The 21374-nt window shown below is 41.2% G+C and overlaps 1 protein-coding gene and 1 long non-coding RNA gene across 6 annotated transcripts in view; both read right to left on the bottom strand.

Annotated features, from left to right (window-relative positions):
- LOC113026923 (genetic suppressor element 1-like) overlaps positions 1–21374 on the bottom strand; it is a 51550-nt gene that overhangs the window by 18975 nt on the left and 11201 nt on the right. The window contains exon 1 of one of the 5 annotated variants that reach the window (XM_026176217.2): positions 4684–4830. The exons of 2 other annotated variants lie outside the window; for them this stretch is intronic. The gene's annotated coding sequence lies outside the window, so the exon portion shown is untranslated. Of the gene's footprint in view, positions 1–3605; positions 3894–4683; positions 4831–21374 lie in introns of those variants that run through there. 2 more of the 5 variants (XM_026176213.2, XM_026176215.2) reach the window with 2 other exon arrangements.
- On the bottom strand, positions 8333–20142 carry LOC113010933 (uncharacterized). The gene is made up of 7 exons (XR_003270405.2): positions 15576–20142; positions 13389–13421; positions 11776–11826; positions 11107–11200; positions 10954–11025; positions 10766–10831; positions 8333–8627 (listed from the first exon to the last, which is right to left on the bottom strand). It is a non-coding gene; the product is annotated as an uncharacterized LOC113010933 (long non-coding RNA).

Genomic DNA, 21374 nt, shown 5'->3' on the forward strand with positions numbered 1-21374 from the left:
TGAACAGCAGGTGGGTGGGACTACTGTACTGGCAGATGACCATATTAGGGATATCTGCTCTCATTGACATCATACTGAGGGAAAACACGAAAAAAAGCTTGAACAAAGCACTTAGGGTGGCCTGAACTTTCGGTTATTACTAGAAGCTTTGGTTATGTTTTAAATGAGAATCGACCACTGGAACATATAATAGGCAAATAATAAGAAAAAGCACAATAGGTGAACTTGAAAAAAAAATCCTGTTGTTACAGTTGCTACTTGCTCAGAGTCGGTGTATTTGGGCTCAACTGTGAGCTTAGTACAGTAGACATGACGCTACTGATAGCATGTAATTTACACAATTTTACAACAGCAAGTTGCACCACGCAGATTGTAAAATGCACTTTTTTACTCAATCCTTTCTTGAGCTTTAGAGATAGATAAATGCACCCTCTGTACAACATTTCTTTGCAGTGCACTTAGTTTTCAGCGTTGACCTAAGTGACCAGCGATGCCTCAGCTCCTAAGAAACCCTGTCGAAAAGCAGAAACTAGCAGGACTTCCCCACAGCTGCCAAAATGGAAACTGCACGAAATTCATCTGCACACAAACACACCTACATACAGAATCCCACCCTGCTCAGCATGATGCAAGAGATATCAGACATGTTGAGGCCTGCGTCTTTAACACCTTTACCCTGCCCCTCTCTTCCACTTTTACTCTTTCTCTCTCTCTCACACACACACACATATACATATACACACACCACACACGACTCGGGGGGACTGTGAGGACAGCGGGGGAGGTCCTGCTCTGCCCCGTCAGCTCATTAAAAAAAAAAAAAAAACCAGTGTGTGTGTGAGAGAGAGTGTGTGTGCAAGCAGGGATTGGTCATTAGGAGGAAGAAGAGGTTGGGTTGTAACATACTACCTAGTTATTAACTCCCATCACACTGGTATATGACCGCATATGTGTGTGTGTTCTTGTGCAAGCTACTATTTTAACATTTAAGACATTAAACTGGCTGTTTACAAACTGTTACCCAACAGCAGACCAATAATAAGTGTATATACACACACACACACACACACACACACACACACACACACACACACACACACACACACACACACACACACACACACACACACACTAAATATGCTACATTTAAGCTCTAAGATGTTATTATCTGGACCCCTACGGCTGATAGTAATCACAACAGTGGCTACTGCCGTTGTTACAATAGCTGGCAGACTTGTTCAAATTCCTCTGACACAACACACACACACAGACACACACGAAGAATGAGAGAACGAGAGAGAGGAAAAGTAGCCAAATGTTTTACAGCCTCTTAAACTTGTCTGTAATAGCAGTCAGAGTGGCGTCAACACAGCAGTCTCCTGGGTTACTCCAGGGGCTGCTAAATGGCTTTACTAGCTCCAGTCACTCTGCAGCTTGCACAGAAACACTTAACACATCCTTACAATCCATAAACAACGAACACTCTCCCCGACTCCAGCAACTCACACACACTCACCCGACACAGGAAAGGGTCACAAGTTAACGTGAATGTAAAAAAAAAAAAGGAACTAAAAAAAAATAACAAAAAACAGTGTCAAACACATGCAGGCCGTCTGTGCGAGTACATGAAAAGGAAGGCACATTCACAATTAGCTGACTCAGGAGTCGGGAGCTGTGCGTCACAAAACGTATGCATGTGACCCCTAGGGACCAAACAGCCAGCACGCATTTATGGTCCTGGGATAAGTGGAGCAGAAAAACCACGTACTGTAATAACCGACACCTCCAGCAAACAAAAAACAAATGCATGCACACACACACACACACACAAAAAAGGGGAAGTGCATCCAAAAACACGCCAGGGCAGATTGTTAGAAGCACGTAGAGGTATATGAATAACAAAGAAAGCATGGGAAGTGCAGCAGCCATTACTCTGCTTTATGCTTTACAGCGAGGCCGCCAGAGCAGAGCCATGTTTACTGTGCAATAATAACAGAGTCAAGATGTTAGTGAAAGGTCTATAAATTATCACAGCCTCAGCTTAGAGTTGAAATGTGGGCTGCCAGTGGGTAAAAAAAAGCCTCATGGTTACATATCCTCTTCTTTTCCCTCTTGAACCTAGGGCCTTCCCTTCCACCTTCCTCTGGCTGCAAGGCATTGCTCCTCTTTGGGTGAACCCCTCTTCTCAGTGTGTCTACGAGCCTCTTGTCACTGTCTTTCACATACAGAAAGAAGATATAAATAGTGGCTGCTCTCCTGCCTCACACGTTCCTCTATCTGTCCATACTATAGTTTCTTTGCTTGTCATTTCCCCCTCGCTATCTCTTCTTCAGCCTCCTACCACTCACTCCACAGCTTCTCCGATCACGTCTGCTGCGTTTCTGCCTTCCCCCCCATCTGTGTCATCGATCTCTTCTACAGCTTGTGCCTCAGTCTCACCTCTCTGATACAGAAATGATGGGAAAAAAACAATAAAAAATAAAACAATCTGAGGAAAACCAATCTTACTCCCGTCTCAGTTTATTTTGGCGCCTGGCGAGCGCCTGACTCCTGCCTGCAGCCTTTTTTTTTTTTTTTTTTTTAAACTCTGCGTGTGTCAGGTGTTCATGTGCTAAGCGTCAGTGGCAGAGGTGCAGACACAGAGGGTCATGTCAGACGGTTGACAGCCTCAGTTACTCCTCCTCTGGCCCGAGGCCCGCTCTGTTTTACCAGGTGCCGACACTGTCGTGGTTAGACGTCGACCATCTGAGCAAACACGAGGAGGATGGAGGGGGGATGGGTTGAAGAGAACACACACACACGCAGTCTCATTGCACAAAGGTGCACAAAGACACACCTGCTAAACAACTGTTGCTGTAGTAAACAATCATGTTGGTGCCCAGAGAGTATTATTCAAACTGTGAAGATGTTCAGCAAATCAGAGCAAAGTCGACACTTGTTGGCCCAGGAGTAAATTAAGCTGAATGGATCTTATGGATTATTTCCTTGCTTATTATCACTGTACAGATTAGGCCAAAGCTGCACGGCTGGGGCACTTTATTTATTACCATCAGCACCTGCCCTTCATATCAGCTCATGTAGCCAACTGTTTGCTCAGCTACAGAACAACACCAGATAGCCCTCAGGTCAGATTATGCACTCAAACGCTTGTGCAATCATGAGAAAATATTCTAACACAACTATCCAGCACTGAAGGCGAAGAACGCCACAGAAGAAGCAGCCAATCACAGCTGGCACCGACAGGCTGAACCTGCAAAATTACAACATCTCATCCCACAGAGGACACACCACTTAGTCTAAATCTAAAATAATAATAATAATAATAATAATGATGACAATAACAAGTCAACAAAATACCAGAGTAGGTTTTGTAATCTGATTACACAGAAACACTGATGTGAATGGGAAGCCATAGTATGAGCAGCATGAGCAGCATCTATATGAGAAGGAGGTAATTAAAGAGATTGGAGGTTTACTCAGTAACACCCCTGCTGAGCAGCTGGTCTACGGCAGGTCAGGAGCAGCACATGGTGCATGAAGCGCACGCGTGCACGTATGTGCGTGTGTGTGTGTGTGTGTGTGTGTGTGTGTGTGTTGAACTCCACCTGCGGGCTGTGTACACACACAAAAGCGAAGGGGATCCGCTTGACTGCTGCTAATGCGCCCGGCGGCATCTATCTCAGCCAAACAATACAGTCGCTGTTAAAGGTCCCGGATTAAAGAGCGACTCTTCTGTCTCCCGTGGGTGCTGTGAGATGAACTATCAGAGGGAAACTGTCCCACACCGCCGCTGTTGCTGTGTGAGCGCTTCCCTCTGTCTTCCTGTCTATGAAGTTTGCTCAGCACAAACAGCACAAGTGTTTGATCACTGACAAGTTTGGCAAGAAAGACGCATAACAAGGAACCACAAACACCTTTAAATACCCACCCTGCAGCTGCGCCCAAGTTCACCGCACGGAGCAGGAAGTGGATCGGTCTGGCTTCAAAATAAGAGCATTTAGAGATTCCCAACAGGACAGTATATTAAGTAGCTTTTAAATGTCTTTGAATTTTGAGCCTTTAACGTGTCTTTGTGACACTAGGGATTATTTGGCTCCAGTATTTGGTCCCAGCATTAGAGTTTAAGATTTTATAAGCTTGTATTTTAACAGAGGAAACCAGAAGTGGCTCGCACCTGCTGTCTGTCAAGATGGACCAGTTTTCCCTATCACATATTTTCAACTTATTCAGCCTTTGAGTGCGGTATGACTAAAAATAACTTCAGTTTCACTCTTCACTTCTAACTATCCGACTTATGTTGGCGAAGGAAAATAACAAACAGGATATAACCTAACCTACACACACACACACACACACACGCACGCACGCACACACACACACACACACACACACACACACACACACACACACACACACACACACACACACACACACACACCAAAGCTTTAACGCAAGAGAAAATATAACACCTTGAAGTCGGTGTAGGCACTGATGGCTACAACAAAGAGAAATAAAATACTGTAAAAGAAGTCGGGTCAGTAGCTGCTCAGCCCCGCAGACAACATCCAAGCAATGTTAACTCAACAGAGACAGGCTCAAATGAAAGACCTCATCACTTTCTCCAGGTAAGAACAGAGCAAACAAAGACTTTTGTACTGAAACTGCAGAAAACACACAACTCACCGCCACTCTAAAGAAAACAGAATCCTTGGTTATCGCGCATCCTTGTGTGGATAAATGACGGCTCTGCCGCACGGCTTGATCTCACAGAGAGCAGTACGACACTCAGCGATGTGGAGATGTAGGAAGGAGAAGGACAACTCATTAACTGTCCTCACAGAGAGAGAGGGGGGGAGGAGGGAGGGAGGGAGGCGGGGAATGAGATGGGAGGGGGAAGTAAGGAGGAGGAGGAGGGCAAGCACCTGCTCCTCTGATGCTCCCTGGAGAGATGGAGGGATGGAGGGAAGGAAGATGTGGCCCCAGACTGCTGATACCTCACAGCCCGGACATGTTTACTGTCCACTGGAGACAATCAGATCTGTTCAAGTCAGCTCCTCCTGCTGTTACTGCACACTCACACCATACAGAGAATCACTATCAGGCTCATTTTAACTGATTTACGTTTGTATACTATTTCTTTAAAGTAGCCATTCCGATATAATGTAAAAATACTGCTTAGGGAGGCAGTTAAATTGCAACAAGTCTTATTGCAGTGGATATTAAAGGCTACTTTATGATTTGTTATGTATGAATGCTAAGCAAAAGACATGCAAAGTGTCATAAATTCAAATGTTTCCAAGTATCTGCAAAGGAAGTCTGGGAAGACACCCTGGACTCTGAGTGATGCTCCAACCTGACTGTACGCTGACCTCAACCATGCAGCCAAGGATTGTTTTTCAAAAGGTGACAAAGCAGAGACAAAGAGGCTTGTAGCAGCTTGTGGAAAAAAACAGAGGAAGTGCTGCTTGTTCCTAGTAGAATCGCTGTCACCATAACATTTTTCTGTGAAGTGCTCTGTGGGTTAATTTTTCACCAGCTTTGTGTCAACTTTGTGGTTACGTTAAACAGGTAATGTAGCAAATCAGTTACTTATTTATAGATTTATAGATAGATTTATAGATTTATAGATTTATAGATAGATTTATAGATTTATAGATAGATAGATAGATAGATTTATAGATTTATAGATAGATAGATAGATAGATAGATAGATAGATAGATAGATAGATAGATAGATAGATAGATAGATAGATAGATAGATAGATAGATAGATAGATAGATAGATAGATAGATAGATGGGTTATTTGAAGCGAAAATACCATTAATACACTTCACTTTGGTTTTCTACAATATTTGCTGAAGTTATAAATATGCTATGTTAAGTATCAAGTCCTAAACATGTTTAATACCATTCATCTATCATGATGTGCTATAAGCTTGCTCAGCCAGCTTCATTTAGTCTAATATTTCAACATCTCCCCTGGGCCTCTCTGTCTCCGTCTTTCTTGATCATTCATCCCTTCATTTCCTCATCCCTCTCTCCTCATCTCCCAAGCAGCTGCTCCACTTTGCAGCTATTTAACAGCTGTTTTGCATCAATTTGCGCTTCAGAGTGCAGATTTCTACCTTGTCCATCCTTCTCCTCCCTCTCACTTTTCTCTTTCTCTCTCTCTCTCTCCTTCCTTCTCGTCTTCCTCTTGCATTTCTAAGATGCCAGACACACAGTAGCACCAAACAGCCTTGATGTTTTCCTCAATGAATAGACTTTCTCCTTCAAGTCTTTCCCTTTCCATTCACTGATGAAAGACTCTCACACACACTAGCCTGCATAAGTGCAGAAAAGACACTCATTTGTACACACACACACACACACGCACACATAAACACATATGCATATGCACACAGATTAGCCACCCCCTACTTCCCTACTTTTCTCTCTATGGAAACAACAAGTACTAAAGGAAGCAATGGAAAAGAAAAGAAAAAGTGAGGCTCCCCTATAATCCTCAAATCCCCCTCTCTTGTACTCAAACCTACACAAGAGAAAAGAGGGGGAGTGAGTGTGTCTGTATGTGTGCGCGTGTGCAGAGACTAGTGTAGCCTGACATGATTTATGGTTTGGCTGTGCACTGCAAGCAGACACTCTCAGTTTTCTCTGAGGTGGGTGTCTCACCTCCATCCTTTGTGACCTATACAGGTTGTATAGCTGTGTCTGTGTGTGTGCAGGAAAAAGACAGGGAAAAAGAAAAAAAGGAAGGCGGGAGGACGACACACTGTAAAATATACACGTGCAGGTGCATGAAAGGGAATCCAAACCTGATTGAAAATGGGCTGCCCATTCTGCTTGTTTGTGTGTGTGTGTGTGTTTGTCGGGGTCACTGCACACAGCGGCGTGTATTCTCCGGGTGGGTTACACTTGCCGGTTGGACTGTTGGATCCCCCATTAAGCAGCGTGTAAAAGAGGCCAAGCACAGAGGCCATTATGAACTCCAGCGGTAATAGCTCCAGGAATCTTACTGCCTCTGGAGACCCGGTCATTAGCCTATTCCTCTCTCATAAAGCCCTCTATCCATCACACACGCAAGCATACACACATTTGTATGCAGACGCAGCCACACGCAAACACGCAAGCACATGCACCGTTTGTCTCCGTCTCCTGCTCCCTTTCTCTGTCTATTCATCTCTGGTGAAGGAGGGAATAGTGCTGGGGATACTGCTACAAGAGCAATCCACCAAGACATCCACAGATGTCTTTGAAAACAGATGCACCCGCTCGCACATAAACACACGCACACAAACCAGTGGCACGCACGCACACACACAGATGCTCATTTACAAAAGCAGCGAGGCATAATATCAGCCATGAACCCAAACCCCTGATTATTTAAATGTATTCCTCCTTCCCCATCCAGTGAAAGTGAGATGCTGTAGCAGCCTGTTAGCCGCGGTCAGGTAGGAGATTACAAACAGAAACACTGTCACATACAATGGAGCTACGCGGCTGGACAAGCATTATAATAGCAACTAAATCCACCTTCTGAGCCTTCTCTCTCTTACACATAGATGTATGTGTGCATACACACTCTCTGCAGGGAGATTTACTGGCAATTCAAACAGTGGATACAAACTGTAGAGACAACAATAAGATGAGTACAGTCTTTATCCTCAGGCAGCTGCACAGACACACACACATCCTGTACAATGGTATGTTCATAACTGCCATGCAAAACAGCGTCCACGAATACACACACACACACACACACACACACACAAAACTCACACCCTCAAAGTATGCAGACTATAGGCAAAGCAAAAAAATATGGGCACATGCATATCGACACACACACACACACACACACACATTCCTGTCTTGCATAACGACTGAGGACCGGGTAAGTGTACTATCAAAGTGAGGACCACCATTTCTGCTACACTTGCAGACAAACCTTTGCCATTTTTGAACACTGGGTGGCTCTCTAACACCAAAAATCACCTCAAAATCTTAAAACACTCAAGTAAAAAAAAAACTCATTCTACTATCAGAATGAGGACCTTGTCATTGAGTGCTATTCAGGTGATTTTCCACCAGGGGGTGCTTTTGTGTTCGTTTCTGTCTATATGTTTTTTTCTGTTTGCATTTACTCCTTGACATTTTCTATTTTAGTGCAACCAAATAATGTTAAAGTTAAACAGTCTCAACTTTATACATAAATAGAATAACTAAAAAGTTCTGATAATCTATCAAGACAACCCTACATAACAAAAGGTAGTATTACATTTCAAATACCGCTGTAGATTTTATTAATAATTACCAAGGAAATTCCCACAATGCTGCAACAAGAGCAAATTCAGTTTATTTCACAATGTAACATCCTTCCAGAGGAATAATAATTGCTATTATAACAATGAAGACAACTATTAAGTCTAATGACTTACAACTAAAATAGTGATCAATAACTTTGATCAGTTTGTTTTGACTTCTGCCAAAAAGAAAAATCAGTAAAGCTTAGGATGGCTACAACTGTACCAGTATGACCTTCCTGCTTCCTACATAATTCCCAGCCGTCTTTGCACTGCCGTCTTCTCTGCTTCACTCCATGGCCTCTTGACCTTCGCACGGGGGATCTCTACAAATAACACAAAAGACAACATGGACTGTTAACTTTACAACATGTATGTAACCGTAGTTTTTTTGTTTTTGTTTTGATTTTGAAATGGGGTTCTGCTTGTGTATATTTACAGAAAATGCCAAACCAAACTGTAGGTTCAACAATTTACTACATTTTGTACCCAAGATATGTAGTAAGCACTTTTAAATTAAGTATTTTGAGTTCACAGAAGCATGAGATCAGTTATTGAGTAATATACCTACGGAGTGAAACAGCAGCCAATTTACTTTTATACATTTTGTTTTCAAAGGTACATGTTGCATCTAGCCTTTTAAAATAAGATGCTAACTAGTTATTAGTCCTGTTAAAATCATTCATCATAACAATATTCTTGTAAAAAAACAAAAAAACTGTCAGACTTTAATAATTTGCTATTGTTTTAAATAAGGCAAATATTTCTGATGTACTAGTAATAAAAAAAACCTGTGCTGTTGGTAGTAGTTCTAATCTAGTTAACTGACATCACATTTTTTTTTTTATTATGAAATACAATTGCTAATATCCTTGACAATGTAACAAATTACCTAGATCATGATTCAGAACCAAACATAACTGATTGACATGATCTTTTCATTTTATCTGAATTTATGCGTTTTATTTGACAAACTGTCACAGTTTTGCGACTGGCGCACAGATACAATACCAAAGAGCAGAATTAAGTTTTGTCTATCATTAGTCATAAGGCCTGTACTACAAAGCACATTCAACACATCAAGGCTATCTTTCCATAATCTGGATTCACTTAACCTGAAAGTGGCGATCTGGATAAGTGGTCACAAAAAGCTTAACCTGCATGGTCGCATGAAAGGGGTGGCATTGTGAGCATCTGTTCACTAATGATTATTGAAAAGCGTACTGGAAACAGAAGCTGATTTTTCAAAAGATAAAAGTATAGTATTAGGCAAATATGAAGATATTAAAACAGACTGCAGCATAACTAAGGGAGGATTCAGGGTCACCTGGTCCAGCCTGAAATATATGCTTTAGCAAAAAGGAAAGTTTGAAGCCTAATGTAGTCTACTCGATGAGCTTTGTTGCTTGTACTTGCCGTTTCTTGCTGTCTTTTCACAAACCTCTCACTGAAACTGATGGTCCATACTGTCAATCTAGTTCACTTTACAAATTTTGATTTTAAAACACAACATCTGTGTGTGTAATTGGTGGAAACTAAAATACGCATTGTAAAAAAAAATAACATTGAGATAAAGTAGTTGTCTTTAATTGGTAAATCATAGGACCTTAAACAGGTATTTTCTATGATAATATAACAAGACATTTTCAGCCTGCATTTTTTTTTTTAATTCCAGACTTGTGAAATGACCTGCAGAACCCTGCCATGTGTTTTGTAGTGCTGTTCTTGCAAAGTGTGAACTCACGCAACACAGCAGGTTAAACTAGTCACTCACCAGAATAGGTAGCCTAACAAATCATAAATGTAACAATAAAAGTGAAGCAATCATTCTTTCAGCTGAACTCTTTAGGGGTCATCACAGCGGATCATCTCCTCAACCTCCTCCTATACCAGCATCCTCCTCTGTCACACCAACCTTCTGCCTGTCCTCCTTCACATCCATGAACCTCCTCTGAGGTCTTCCTCTTCTCGTCCTGCCTGGCAGCTCCATCATCAACATCCCTTGGCAGCCTCCTCTGCACATGTCCAAACCATCTCAGCCTTGTCTCTCTTTGTCTCCAAACCTCTGACCTGAGCTGTCCCTATGATGTAGTCATTTCTAATCCTGTCCATCCTGGTCATTCCCAATGAAAATCGTCATAGCTTTCCTCACTACCATTTTGTAAACCTTTCTTTTCCCTCTTGCTGCTTTCCTTTTATAACACATCACCCCTGACACCCATCTCCACCCCCTCTGAATTCTCCTCTTCAACTTACTGTAAAGCAATACTTAAACATTTTCAATAATTTTTCTAATTACCAACAAAATAATTCTGGATCAATATTATCAAGAATTTTGTGTTTGTGTAGGCATATATTCTGCCACAGAGGACAAAACTATAAGGAAATAAAGTCATGTCTACAACCTGATTCATATACTGCAAACAGAAAATTTTAAATACATTTAAAGCTTAAAACATCTCACCCTTTGCTTTGGCCACTTTGGTTTTTCCCCTTTTCCTCAAAGCCAGTCTTGCTTCCTTGCTCTCTTCTAAAACAGAAACACACAAACAATGGTAGCTGTTATTGTACAAAGCAGATTGTACTGGAATAGAATTTGAGTAGAATACATACAACAGTGTCACTACATTTCAGACAAAAGCTTAAACTCACCATCTACATCTGAACTCTCTTCACTGGTGGGCTCCGGTCTCTTTTGAGAGGAGAAATGCTCAGAACTTCCACCTGAAAAACAGAAACATTCATGTGCCACATCTTCCTAATTCACTGTGTTTTTGTACTGAATGACTCTGTAAAAAACCTGACCTTCATCCATCTCACTGCCTCCTCCTTTTTCATTTCTCTGGGGGACACGGAGTAGCTGCTATGTCAAATATTAGCCATCTGGAGTCACAAAAAACTTCAAACACAAACAGTATTGTTGACAAATATGACAAAAAACAAAGATGCAACAACAACGTGCAAAGGAGCAATCTTAACTTCTCCAAGTGTCACTATGTCATCCTAGAAATGAAATTACTCTTCTTTTAGTTAAGATAATTAAAACAATGCAGCACAACCATTCAAAGGTGCCATTTGTGTAAACATGCACTGGACAAATGTAACAGTTTTTAATTTAGAATCTGGGTCGTGGTGATAAAACCACAAATCTCTGAGATGTCCTTTTTTCATGTGTTGTGAGTCTAGTTCTTGCTGTAATAAAAGAGCTCACTATAGAGTGAGTGTACATGATCAAGTGTTATCTGTTGTATAGACTACTGAGCACTGAACTAGGCCAACAGTGTGTTTCTTTGGCTGTAACATGCCACCCAGTTCATTTTACCATTAGGAACCCAAGCTAACAGGTTAACGTCACTCTCTAATATTAGTCAATGTCACATACATAACTTGCAGTTGCATAGCAGTTTATCAAAAATGCAGCTTATTCATGAGGCAGTATACCAACAGCTGTACTAGTGAGCAGGTAACACTTACCACCACTATCAGAACAGCCATTATCACTGCATGCGAGCGCCACGTTATCGTCTGCAATGTAAGAAATAAATATTGAAAGGATACAATTATATTTGGACATTTTTTATGAAGAGAGAAGTCTATAACATGACATTACTGTAAAATGTATAACCTAAGCTAATTTCTATTGTCATGAGCTTTAACCTCCTATGACCTGAACTCTTTCATGCCATTTTTAATTTCTCTTTGCTATTTGGGCTGATTGGGACCTGATGTAAAAACAAAGAATTATCTGAATTTTTTTTACTTCTCTTGTTTCTGAGAGGAGTGAGATCCACATACGAGGGCATTTGTTTTAAATTTCGATAGAACAGTGGCAGTATAATGTCCTTGTAGAGCAAAATTTAGTATTTTGGTCGAGACAACCCAAAATGTGATGTCCACATATGTGGACACCAGGTCCAAGGAGGTTAAAGTACACAACACTAACAATGCACCATAAAACAACAAGCAGGAGATCATGAATAGAAGACTAATCTTATTTTAAAACCAGTGCCCATTTAAATTTAAGATTATGCCAGTCAGGATTCAGTTTGAGGTCCTCTAGCAAGGAATTCTACATGTTCTCTCCTGAACAGGAAAAGCTGTTTCTCCAAACAGGGATTTAAGTGACATCAGCTTCCAGCTGGAAGCTAACAAAGCCAAAAACTAAATACGACCATAAGATCACTGAGCATGTGGGAAACCTGGTTAATAAGCATTTTTTTTAATTTGTTTCAGAAAAATACATTTATTAAAATCATCAACCAAAAATTTCTTTAAAACATACCACTGCTGTGATGCTGACTTTGTCCTATTGCTTGATTATATACCATGAGACGGTGTTTGTAAACACGTTATACATGAAATTAAATGTAAAATAAATTCTCAGTGGATCAAACTATCTGTTGCATAAATAAATTGAATATATCCAAATAAATTTGTCATTTGAAAATCTGCTCATCATTTCAACCTGCTTAATAACAAAAATTTTCACATGTGAAAAGATATGTTTTTAAAGTTATAAGACTTCACTGAGCTCGTGTATTCCTGGCTGTAAGTAAAATAAGATGTTGTGGTATGACCGTGGTATCAGACTGCAGAGGACTGCACAGGTCTGCAATGAGGACACAGGCTGCAAACAAAAGTTACGTTCAACAACTTTTTGTCTTTGTCTCCTGTTTCTGTTGTCTGTTTGGGATTGTTTCTCATATCTGGCTTACATCATTTATATTATAAAATGCTGAGTTTCAACCATGTGTTGTCCTTGTGCCATTTTCAGGTAAAGAGGCTTCAAATGATTTTCTGATCAATGCCTATTTTATTTACATTTTATGCAGAACGTGGGGCCGATGTGATGCACATGAGTATTGTTCTAGCAGCAGTTGTTCATATTATAAGCAACAAAGAATCACATTTAGAAAACAATCACGTCTGATCTAAGAATCACCTATTCCCACCTTAACTGATAATGATTCTTAATGCATATTATAGTTTGTAGTATCTGTTGTTTGGTCTGTTGTTTGACACTCCTACGTACGATTCAGTAACGATTAAAGACTACATGTTCAAATATTCGATAAGAAGGCACATACCTGTATTTGGCTTGCTGCCGTGGCTTCCTTCACCTAATACCAAAGACAAAAGTCAAAGTTACTTCTCAGTTACAGTTAAATAATCCAGTTACAGTCAATAATGACTTGGAGGTGATACAGTAAAAGTGCACCAACAGTTTTGATGCAGCCCATTACCCATTCATTTACAGTAGCTCACCTCAATAAATATACAGGTGTCTTAGCAGTGAGCGCTCATGCAGGTGAACCTGCTGTAAAAATTGTGACCTACAACTCTATCAAATTTAAAGTAAAACAAAAAAAAAAAAACATGGAGCATCACAACGTTTCACCCGTTTTAGATATAGTAGTATTAGGCATTTAAAAAAACAGAGTGTCATATAGGAAAGCTTATATGCCTTCTGATGGCTACACTGTTAGAGTGACATCATTTCCTTTTTTAACATACTTTTATTAATTACTCTCTGTACATAAAGCAATATTAGGACAGCATGTTATTGTTTCCTCCAAGGTGAGTCTTATTATAACACTAAAACATAGCAGCCAAAGAGACAACACATAAACACACTTTCAATTGTTGGAAGGCACAATTATAACACACTATACAAAAGGCTTATATTTTGTATAAGCATGTACATTATTTGCTTTGAATAGCCAAATTAATACTACATGACAGCCTTGATGTTCCACAGAAAAACACTATCTGAAGCCCACTTCAGCAACAGAACACCAGGCCTTCTGTCCAGTTATGTTTGACGGTGAAAAACAAATGAGAGGAATAAGACAAACGAGGCTAAACGGAGCACGCTGCTCAGCTGGGTCATGCTGATGTGCGGCTACGTCAGTAAATATACTGGACGGACAGACGCTGCTCAGTCACTGAAACATCGACACCAACATAAAACTCCATGTTGGCGTAAACACGTGGGAACGTTTATATTTGATGGATAAAGGAGGACAATGATTTCAAGCATTTTGGATTGTAAACACTTTAAGACAACAAAAGTTAAAGCATTGCTACGCGCATGCGTCACACTTCAGTCGTTTCCTTTACATATTTTGAAATGCTAACTTGATAGATGTTATAGCTGGGCAACTGAGGTTGGGTTTTAACAAAAGATTAAAGCGCTCGGAATAAAAGTGCCTTTCGACTAAATCTAGGCTAAAATTGTGACTTAAAAAGAAGGGGACAAAACCCAGTCAAGCTATAAAATGCCTTAAAGAGATACCCTAAATAAAACGGTACAAACCACAGTTTGGCCGCTTGTTATCTTTAATAAAGTTTGTGAAGAATTAAAAAGCATTCCACTAAGCTGTGTTGTGGCGAATCCACTTAGCCAAAAAAATGGATCGGACATCAATTGGAGAAACGATAGTCTTTATATAAGGCTTCAAAAGGGGGAATGTACAACAAATAAACTGCTCGACATCAGAGCAACATATAATGGCTTCCCAAAACTTTCTTTGCTAGCTAAAAACCCAGAGTAACTTTTGTCTACCACAAAGGATTCTGGGAAACGCAGTTTTCTAATGAAAATACCTGTTAAATAAATTAAATCTATAATTAACAGCTCTCACTAAACATGTGACTAACACTTAAATCACTTACAAAATAATCCAAATGCTGTCATCAAACAAACTGCACTAAAGTTACAACAAGCTGTCTTGTTAAAAGGCTGGAACTCACACAGGTCTGCAACCAAAACACTGCATAGGATTTTTCATTTTAGACTTTTACTCACTGAAACCGTGAAAAATCTCTAACTTCATGTTTTCTTGCAAAAATCATGTTTTTACTGTAATTAAGCGTACATTTTTCCCCTTTAAACTGAAAACCAGATCCGATAATTATTTCTTACGTTAATTTTATATTTCTAAGAGCGAGACTGAAGAGAAATACAGATAGAAATTGCCAGAAATTGAGGGGGAGGGGACGGTAGGTTTGGCATAAAATTTAGTGTTAAATATATCACGAAGGAATCGGTTTTTGTTCCTATGTTCAATTATAAGAAAAATTATGCATAGTTAATTGTAATAAAATATAGATTGAGACGAACTTTATGCATTGTTCAATTAAAAAAAAGTATATTTACTGCCGTGTCATTAAGTTAAAAAAAAATTAAACTTAATGTAAGATACCTTTTTCTTTCGTTTCTTAGAAAGACAACATTTGCACAGTTTTCATATAGCAAAAATGTGAAATCTTACCTGCAGAAAGCGTGATTTGCAGTCTTCAGAGCTCCACTTAAACGGCTACTCCGACTGTGGACTGAATGACGTCACATGCCCTGCAAAAGTTTGAGAGCTGCAGTGCAGGTGCGCGGGGGGAGGGTCACTGATGGAGGAGCAGAGAGAGCCAAAGTTTTCTCCTCAGCTCTGACTCTCAAACCTGATTTACAGGCTACAATATGTGAAATAAAGGAATCCTGACATTTATTTTAACTACAGTTTAGTACACATTATGAAATCACAAAATAAAATTTATCTAAAGTAAGATTTAGTTTTACAGTCTAATTAAACTTTATATATATCAGTAGTGGAAAGAGCCATTACCATATTATTTATTTATTTTACACACACACTAAACAGCTATATTAGGTACACTTTGCTAGTCCTGGTTTGGACTCTCTTTTGCCTTCAGACCTGCCAAAGTGCTGGAAACATTTACCTGCCCCTCCCCCACTGCAGCAGCTATGGGGGAGGTGCAGGGCATCAGTTAAGTTGGGAGCAGAGTGAGCTACAATTCTCTGCTCAGCTCTCACTCAGGCTCAGGCTTAGTGTACTGGCCAGAACACATGAAACAAAGGAACCCTGACATGTTTTACTACAATTTAGTACACATTATAAAAGCACATACCAAGATTTATCTAAAGTAAGATTTAACTTTACAGCCTAATTTTACTTTATATACATCAGTAGTGGAAAAGTACTTAGTATTTATCTAAAAGTATTATTACCATAGGGAAAAGAAATACATATATATACACACAGTGGACTCATTGCGAGCCCTTCAGGAGGCGAAATGATGCAATTTAATGCAAAATACGTATTTCATCTGCTATGATGGGAAAGCCAGATATTTCATAGATGAAACTTTGAAATATCTGGCTTTTGATGATGATCAAACATTATTTTTTCTGCATATAGGGGAGAAGCATGTTAGGAGTCGAAGAGAAGGACAGGCAGGAGCGTGGAAGTACTATGACTGGCAAAGGGAGAGAGCTGGCTGATATGACTGGAGAGAAGGAAGGTAGATTTACTGTGTGTGCAGGAGACCAGGTTGAAGGTTGGATGTCAGTTAGAAGAGAAAGAGGAATTCTGCAGTTAGTTTGATAAAGTGGTAGAGAGTGTTGATTGGAGCAGACTTCAGTAGCCATGTAGGTGAAGGAAAGAGAGATAATGAGGTGTTAGATAGGTATAGTGTTAAGCAGAGAAATGCACAAGGTCAAAATTAGGAAGATGGAAATGGCTGGGGTGAACTCATACTTCAAGAAGAAGGAGGAACAGAAGGTGACGTAGAAGAGTGGAAGAAAGTGTACACAGGTGGCTTACATCCTAAACAGAAGGGTCAGTCTGAAAGAGATAGGAGACTGCAAGGTGGTGTCAGGAGAGAATGTAGCCATGCAGCATTGGACACTAGTCTATAGGATGACTTTGGACGTCAAGAAGAGGAAGAGAATGAAGGCAGAGACAAGAACTAAATGGTGGAAGCTGAAGAAGGAAGAATGTTGTGCAGTTGTTAGTTCAGGGAGGAGTAGACATTCTCTGGGTGGAAGGGAAGTGTTACCAGATGACTGGAAAAATACAACTGAAATGGTGAGAGAAAGGCAAAGAAGGTGTTTGGTGTATCTTTTGGAGAGAGAAAAGAGGACAAGGAGACTTGGTGGTGGATTGGACACTTTCCTGTAGTTCCTCAAAGGAATAGCTAAGAGAAAGTGCGATAGTCAGGGGAGATGGATAAAAGTAGACAGGAATACTGGGAGGCCAGGCCAACTGCAAAGATAGAGGTGGCAAAGGAAAAAGCTTATACTGAGTTGTACGTGAGGCTGGGTACTAAGGAAGGAGAACAGTACTTGCATGAATTAGCTATACAGAGATTGAGCTGAAAAGGATGTGCAGCAGGTTAGAGTGATTAAGGATAAAGATGGTGAAGAGAGTGTGTTGAGAAGATGGAAGATAGAAGTATTCTCTCACTGTCTTCATTAATGAAGACATTAATAAAGACAGAAACTGAGGACAGATGGAGGAAAGTTAGTGAATCAGGAAGCGCAGGGGATAAGTAAGGAGGAAGTGAAGGCAGCTATGAAGAGAGGAAAGGCAGTTGGTCCACATGACATATCTGTGGTGGTATAGAGATGTTGAGGAGAGAGGACTTTTTTTTTTTTTTTGCCTGTCCCGTTTGGCTCTTTTGCCATCAGAATTATTGTCTAAAGGCAAAGAAAGATGCCCAACGGATTTACTTTACCAAATTGACCATCCCAGCCTTGCCGTAATGGTCCATTTGATTCACCTTTTATTGTTTATTTTATTTTCACTTGTTGAATACGGGACAGACTTGACTGGGGGAAAGAAGGGGAGAAAGAAAGAGAAAGAGCTGAGAAGAGGGATAGGGGAGAAGGGCAAAAAAACAAAAACCAACAGAATGGGCAGAAAAAGAAAAAAAAATGCATCTATCGATCACCTGGATCACCTGTTGAGAAAGAAAAAAGAAAGCAAGCAGAAGAGAACAAGAGTAATAGAATAAACAACATCACAATGATATATGGGAATATGACAGTAAATACGAAATATTAAACATTATTGTGCAGCACATAGGATCAACAGAACACAGTGTGCTTTGAGGTAGGAGCCAAAAAGGGTGTAGTTTGTGGGTGTGATCACCCGTGTGTACACCTGTGAGCATGGACGCGCTTCCATCCATCCATCTTCATCCGCTTTATCCGGAGCCGGGTCGCGGGGGCAGCAGCCTAAGCAAAGAGGCCCAGACCTCCCTCTCCCCAGCCACCTCCTCCAGCTTATCCGGGGGAACACCAAGGCGTTCCCAGGCCAGCCGAGAGATATAATCTCTCCAGCGTGTCCTGGGTCTGCCCCGGGGCCTCCTCCCGGTGGGACATGCCTGGAACACCTCACCCAGGAGGCGCCCAGGGGGCATCCTTGTCAGATGCCCGAACCACCTCAGCTGGCTCCTTTCGATGTGGAGCAGCAGCTGCTCTACTCTGAGCCCCTCCCGGATGGCCGAACTTCTCACCCTATCTCTAAGGGAGAGGCCAGCCACCATTCGGAGGAAGCTCATTTCTGCCGCTTGTATCCGCGATCTCGTTCTTTCGGTCACTACCCACAGCTCGTGGCCATAGGTGAGGGTAGGGACGTAGATCGACCGGTAAATGGACGCGCTTGTTTTTTTAAAAGGTTCCTTCATGTAATGATCTGCTAGAGGGTGTGGGGGGGCCACAGCCCCGTCCTCCAGGGCATGAAGCAGGTATGGAGGAGATCAAAACTCCAGACATCCAGAGGCCCCCAGAACACAAGAGACCAAGGAAGACCAACAGAGGGGCAGCCGCGCCACTGTCCCAGTAAGAGCTGAGGAGAGTCCCAGATGAGGACTCACTCAGCAGCCGCGGAGCAGAAGCCAGGGGGAGTTGCAGTGACGCGCCCGTGAGCTCCGCCGGCAGCCAGCTGTGCCTGAGTGACCGAGCCCCAGGCTGAGAGGCCGGGGGCACCCCACCTCCGAAGTGGCCCGAGCGAGCCCCAGGATCCAGGCCCCGATAAGCGGCCGCCAAGGAGTGAGCCGGTGTGTACCTGGACGCCCATCCCCTCATCCTCTCATATGCACTTCACACTCAACCAACGTGGAGACAGACATAAAGAGACGCTGTACACACGATCACACTCCCCAAGCGTACTCAACGAACCGGGTCTAGGTACCCTTGCCCCTGGAGGGGGGAACTGCACCCAGACCCAGGTGGTGTTACCCTTTTCCCTGCGGTGGGGAGAGGCAGACCGCCCCGACTCCGCAGCAGCAGGGAGGCCCCACACTCCAGATGGCCAACTCCTCCTCCTAGCCCCCCCGCTCCAGCAGGCCGCAGATAACGGGGGTGAGAGAAGACTCCAAACCTCCTTCCACCCGCTTATTGTAGTGTTGATGAATGTGTGTTCTAAGGTGCATTTAAAACCCAGGAGGGCATGGAGCTACCTGCCAGAGAGCAGCAGGTAAGCGCATAGTCCCTCCTGCTAGCCCTCAATGTCTACGTGTATTTAAAATTGAGAGGTGGGCAACCACGCGAGGGGTGAGGTGTACACCCTGATGGTAATTTGGATTCCGTTTATCGTGCCCACTCCCAGAGAGGACTTTTTAACCAGATTGTTTAACACAAGTTTGGAGAGTGAGGAATGAATAAGTGTACTGATACCAGTTTTCAAGACCAAGGGTGATATGCAGAGCTGTAGTAACTACAGAGCGATAAAGCTGAGACACACCAAGAAAGAGTTGTTGAAGCTAGGTTAAGAAGAGAGGTGATGATCCATGAGCAGCAGCATGGCTTCTCACTGAAAAAGAGCAGTGCAGATGTGATGTTTGCTTTGAGTGTGTTGATGCAGAAGTATAGTGAAGGTCAGAAAGAGTTGCACTGTGTCTTTGTGGATCTGGCAAAAGAATATGATGGGATGCTAAGAGAGGAACTGTGGTACTGCATGAGGTAAGTCTGGATGTGAGGGTGGTGCAGGATGTGTTCAAGGTGAGGGTGGGATTACATCAGGGATCTGGAGTCAGGAGGAGGGACAGGAAACAGAAAGTATACAAGAAGGACAGCTCATGCTGAATGGTATGGAGAGAAAGTTAGAGACAAGGCTGAGATGATTCAGACATATGCAGAAGAGGGATAGAGGAAATACTGGACAAAGGAGGGAGAAAACAGCATGACCTCAGAGATGACCTCAGAGGTCAACACCAGAGCCTCTGGTGTTGTGACCCCTAAAGAGAGCATTTCTCTCTCATATATATATATATATATATATATATATATATATATATATATATATATATATATATATATATATATATATATATATATATATATATATATATATATATATATATATATATATGTGTGTGTGTGTGTAAATGAATGATGGATCAGGTGATCACATAACATGTAATGTGATCACCTGATCCACCATAGAGATCATAGAGGTCCTCTTTTGGATTGAGATCTGGTGACTGTAGAGGCCATTTGAGTACAGTGAACTGAACTGTTATGTTTAAGAGTGCAATTTGACATCATTTGAGCTTCTTGACACTGGTTATTATCCTCCTGGAAGCAGCCATAATGAGATGGGCACTTCTGATGGATGGGACATATTTAATTTTTATAAAGTATTACAGAACACATGAGTCAATATTATATTGCATTACAGATTATATATTAATGGTAGATTTTCACTAATAGAAGCTTACAGTAGAGGAACCAGGTTTTAATATAAAAGGGAACACAGCAATATATGTATCCTTTGTACGGAAGCCCATGCTTTAATATAATCTATCAAAATTCACCAGTATGATTTATAATAGTTTGAAAAATACTTGAAACAAAACTACAGTTTCTTGCACATTGTCTATATTTATGTTATGTAGACACAATTTGTAGCTCACTACTAAAGCAGGGTCAAGGTGGTTTTTCAGATTCAGTCTCCTATTTGTGGAGATATTTTGGTAAAATATGCTGGTAACACTAAATCGAAAGCAGCCCCTCAAGACGTTAAATGATTTTTTTTTAACTGAATGGTCTAAAAAAGTTACTTATATGCCATTTCTATAGCAGAGATAAAAGTATGGTTTAAAAAGAGACGCCTAAAATGAGAACCAGAAGGCAGAAATGATGAGCTGCATTAATAATTTCTAAACCTGTCTCACATTAACTGATCAAACCCATGTTAACTAGCACACTGTTTAGTTTAAATTGAAAATCCAGTATTAATTTTTCAGGAACTGAAGCACTGTCTCATAGCCCA

Source organism: Astatotilapia calliptera, chromosome 7 (assembly GCF_964374335.1).
Source record: "Astatotilapia calliptera chromosome 7, fAstCal68.1, whole genome shotgun sequence".
NCBI classification, from domain to species: Eukaryota; Metazoa; Chordata; class Actinopteri; order Cichliformes; family Cichlidae; genus Astatotilapia; species Astatotilapia calliptera.